A 5039-nucleotide genomic window follows, 5' to 3' on the forward strand; every position below is an offset into this window, starting at 1 on the left:
CGCCAATCAATCACGGAATCTGGACCATTGGTAGCGAGTATCCCTACGTATTGATCGCGTGTCGGCGTTTGTTGGCGAAGATACTCATTTTCATACTCATTTTCTTTTCCTCAGAGGAAATATACAATGATACGCGTGGCACGGCCTAGTCAGGCAAATGTTTGCCTTTAGCCGTGTCCTTTAAGACAATCTGTTCATTGTCTTAAATAAATCAATAAAAAAAGAAAAATAATAAAGGGTAGGCTGTGTGAGCTGAATGCAAAAAAAAAAAAATAGTAAGGAGAACATAGCAAATCTAAACAACAGGAAGAACACTGGGTTTATTTTTTACACAGTAAACAAAAGGAATCGAAACGTAACTGTTTCGTCTTAAGCGGTTGGCATGTTCCGCTATCAATATCTCGCGAATGCGCCGTCCACGCGAAGCGCAACTTGTACGCGGCGTGGAATTAACTCGTAGAGCGCATCTACGAAGCCCCTCCTCTCACCAAGGCGCTTCCACTCGCGCGTTACGGCGAGCCAGAGCTCGTCGGCACTGGCCCCTCCCAGATTCAGCTTGGATAAACTTTCCTTCATCATGCCCTACACGTTCTCCGTAACATTGAAGTCTGCACCTTTCGGAGGCCAGTCAAGAACGCGAACACCACGTTCTTGAAGTTTTTCCACAGCTCTGGCGGTGTGCACCGGGCTCAGGTCTTGTTGGAACAAGTAGCAGCCATCTTTAAATGGCCCGTCCACAGCGTATGGCAACAGGTGGTAGTCCAGAATTTCGCAGTAAGCTTCAGCTGTGAACGATGGGGACAGTCGGATTAGCGGACCGAGGCCCTCTTTGCTAATTGCTCCCCAAACGTTGACAGTACAGCGGCCGCTGCTGTAGACCTCGGAAACATACCCAGGCTCGTATCTACACGAAAAGAAGGGAATAGATAATGGTCTTTTCAGATGAAATACCGTTTACGCGTCCGAAGAAGTTGTGCGGAAAAGATCAGAAAGAAAATGAAAATACCTCCAGTTATATGGTCTCCATACGCGGCGCTCTTGATCCCATCTAGATGAAAATGTCCATTCATCTGAGAATATGACTTCCTTCCATTCTTCAGTCGTCCAGCGCTCATATGCCATGCCAAACTCAAGGCGCCGGCGTTTTTGGCGCTCCGTAAGGTGTGGCTTTTGTGCCGCGACAAATCCACGAAGACCAGCCTCTCGCATGCGCCTTCTAATTGTTTCCTCACTGGCTTGCAGGTTGAGGGCTGTCTTGATCTGGTGGGCGCTCTGCAAAGGATCAGCAACGGCTGCAGCAACAATGAGAAGGTCGGACTCTTCCGACGTCCATCGGTGTCGTCCCGGTCGTGCTGCATCTTTGAATCGGCCATCTTCATCCCTGTATGCTTGGATTATTCGGTTGACCGCACTTATAGACTTTCCTGTGAGGCGGCATATCTCACGTTGAGGTATACCTTGCCAACTGAGCTTAATTATATGTCTCCGCACATTCATCGGCACTCTTTTCGGCATGTTGCCTCGATTGGAATAAGGCGGAATTCGCGTAACTGTCATTGTTTAAATATGTTCGTATCCCTTTATCAATCGAGCCGCCGATATCATGACGGTTGCGTCAGACGAAAACGCCGCCCTTTGCCAGCGCTAGTCACAGTCACCTACCATAAATATTTTGAGCAAATGATAAATACGGCCCACACGAAAAATGAAAAAGAAAAAAGGCGCCTAAGCCCCCGAACATGCAGACACGAGCGCTTATAATCCAACGCGAGTGCATGCGCAGACACAACTTGTCACAGACACCACCGGCCCAGCCCCCCTTGACAAAACGTTAAGGGGCACCTAGGGCTACCGTTTTGGAGCAACGCAACACAAACTAGATGCACTAGGGAGCCGACCTTGCTCGCTAGGGAGACCGCGCACGCGCAGACCATGGTACTACTTTTTCCACGGGCGCGCTCCGCCGGCGAGCGGCCGTGTGTGCTGCGTTCCGAATTATTCTGGGAGCGCCTGTACATTCAGAGTCGCTACACGTAGTGCTTCAGGAAAGTGGTTCGCCATATCGATAGAAAAGCCCTATCCTGTCGTGTCTACCCTCTCGACAACATCGCAAGCGCCCTCCCCCCGCCCCCCCCCCCCCCACCCTATTTCTGGATCTACAGCACGGAATTACAGAGGCGGTTTCACCGCCTACCGTGATTCGGCCGGAATGTTTACCCTCAGTTTCCAGGACGCTCGCCTCATACCTGCTGCTTTAAAAGGAGGCTCATCACCGCCTATTTCATCCGGTTGCGACGCCTTGCTCACGGCATCATCGTGCGACCGCTTTCCGGCCATGTGACTCGACCCTTCAAGGGAAACGTCCGTAGGCCCCGCCACCGGTTGGATGGCGTTCTCTGCAGTCGCGACCGGCGTTTCCGCTGCGTTCTTCGACGCCGCCTCGGCGTCCTGTGCAGGAAGCAGAGGCGTCTATCCAGGAGATGCGTGAGCATTGGGTTGCGCGTCCAACTGATGCACCCGAGGAGCAGCCGATGCGGTCTCCTGCACCGCTGGTCCGCTAGCTTCTTTCGATGCCTCCTCCGCATCGGCCTCATCGATGAGAAGTGCTAACGTCCCACCACTGCCCACTAGCCCGATGACGCTGTCGAACGTCCGTGCGCACTGGCCCTCGTCGTGCCCGAAGGGACGGCACGAACAACACCTTGGAATTTCGACAGTCACGCCGAATATGACCGGTACCACGGCAACGAAGCCACAAGGGTGGCCTGCCCAACACAACCACAAGCCCCAGCTCTCCAGCTACGTCCACCTGGTGCGGCACGTCGTCGAGTTTCACGCCAGCGTTCAACTTCACGATCACCAGCCTCGTGGTTGACCCGTTATCAGACATGCCGTGTGCGCGCCACAGCTCTCTTAAGCTCCGATTTAAGCTTAAGTTCCGACGCAGCCCGTGATCGAACGTTTGTTATGCTCGGTGGCCCGAAGTAGACTCCCTACACCACGCCAGCAGATGGACATGATTGTTAATTTGGCATGTCAAGATCTAGAATGAGTTTTAGTTTCACAAAGATACGTCTCGTACCGACATGTTAGATGCGCTATCGCCCAGTAACTGAAACTTACGCCTGTACCAAGAAGAAAAAGTTGTCCGTATTCAGTATTATATGTTTGGAAGTGCCACAAAATCGATTTTCACTTCGATTGGTATGTTAACTTGGGAAAAAGTCCTAAATGAACCACCGACCCGGGACGCTGTATCGGCTGTTAGTGCCGATTTCGATAGTTGTTTCTTGTTCTTCACGCAAGGTATACGCAACGTTTTCTTAGTTCAGTGATGCGTTTCAATCGACACATCTGTCTAGTCATATATCTTCTTCAGAGAAGCGTAGGGTAGTGCTAGCAGCCTTTGGCGACAGCGCATACCCCTCTGTTTATTACGCGTCACATCGCCGCTTATCGCTTCCTGTGCTGACATTGCAGACACGAAAAAATGGCTCATTTAAGAACACCGACGTGAAAGCTGGAATATCGAGTGGTTTATTCTTGTTGGACTTGTTGATTCCTGAGCCCAGACGTGCCGATATCGTGTAGATGGACTCGGCAGCCACGCTAGGTCTAAGCTGCGATGGGGACCGATCTCGGCGCGAGTAGCTGGCGAAAGCTAACATGTGTGTATTTGAGCCTCGGAACCTTTTTTTAGTACACTAGGGAAAGTGGAAGCGCACGAAGCACCTCAACTTTGTTATGGGTGCGATAATATCAATCAACGGTAGGCGTTGAACTCGGGCTCCGTTTCAGCGGGTTTGAGCGACTTCTTAATTTCGTGCCGACACCACTACACTGCGACAGCGGCGACAACTCCCAGTTATGGTTACGTGCAGACTACTAAGAAACGTGGTGTATTCTGCGTTTGCGTGGTTTCGTTCAATAATTTAGCTATCCACCCAATGAAAACGGAAAATGCAAAGAAACGAATGTAATCTTGAACATCAATGTGTGCATGCATAAACAGGGCAGCTCACGCACCTTTATTCCAAGCTGCGACACGAAATAGACTTTTATGACCCCAATGTACAGATATATTTTGGACACAATACTGGTATCAAGCGATGAAATTGTATAGAGCATTTAATATTCTGCAGCGCCTATTCTCCTTGCGTACTGGAAGCAGTGCGGCAAAAACACAACAAGCGTTGTTTCCAGTGCGAGCCAGCGAACTGCAGCGAGGGCCAGTGCCTTTAGAGCACAAACCAATGCGCCCCAGTGTCGTGATAGTGGAACCAGCGTCTCATCCAGTGTGACTCCGCCGCTCTTATCCAGCGTTCTCACTCGTGTCCCAGTGCGATCCAGTGTCAAAACACGCGCTGTTTTCACACTCGAAGGCACTGGATTCTTGCAATAGCGATATGATAGTTTCCGGTAGGATAGGGCGGTAGAAGTGAGCGCGAGCTCGTCGTTGTGACTAATGAAGATGGCGGACCTAATAAAGAGAATATTACTATATATTAGAGGGCACAGAGAAGATTGCTAGGAAGGGTTTCTTGATGGGCGTGCAGAGGAAAGTCAAACGGCCAGATGCCAGCCCGATGCAGTAGACAGTGCGCCAGCGCAGAGCTGGATAGGCATCCCAGTGGTCAGCTCCTGTGGGGGCGCAAGAGCTCCACAAGGGCAATCAATTGGCCTGTTGCGTATAGTTTGGCTGTGGATGCGTGCTTGAAAGGGGGGATGTAGGGCAGCTTGATAGATAGTGTTTAAAGCTGATTGAATGCGATGAATGTGTGTCTGCGTAAGCGTGTAGTACGACAGGGAATAAAGCATTTTATTTCAGGCAGATGTACTGTTGCATTCGTAGAGGCAGGTGCGACGCTTGAGCGCTCGTCGGCCTACGTGAGGTACTCGGTGGCATGTCGTGATCGCGGACTAAACTGCTCCGCTGAAAGAGTGGTAGTGGAAGGGAAAGCCTAAACAACCCACAGGATGACGTGCAGGCGATCGGATTATCAGTGAGGGCAAGAGAAAGGAGGAGGTTGACAAACCGT

The 5039-nt window shown here is 50.9% G+C and overlaps 1 long non-coding RNA gene across 1 annotated transcript; it reads right to left on the reverse strand.

Moving 5' to 3' along the window:
* Positions 1–301: 301 nt before the first annotated feature.
* On the reverse strand, positions 302–1981 carry LOC140215999 (uncharacterized). Its single transcript, XR_011892643.1, has 2 exons — positions 1007–1981; positions 302–904 (listed from the first exon to the last, which is right to left on the reverse strand). It is a non-coding gene; the product is annotated as an uncharacterized lncRNA (long non-coding RNA).
* Positions 1982–5039: the final 3058 nt, after the last annotated feature.

This window comes from Dermacentor andersoni, chromosome 2, assembly GCF_023375885.2.
Source record: "Dermacentor andersoni chromosome 2, qqDerAnde1_hic_scaffold, whole genome shotgun sequence".
Lineage (NCBI taxonomy): Eukaryota > Metazoa > Arthropoda > Arachnida > Ixodida > Ixodidae > Dermacentor > Dermacentor andersoni.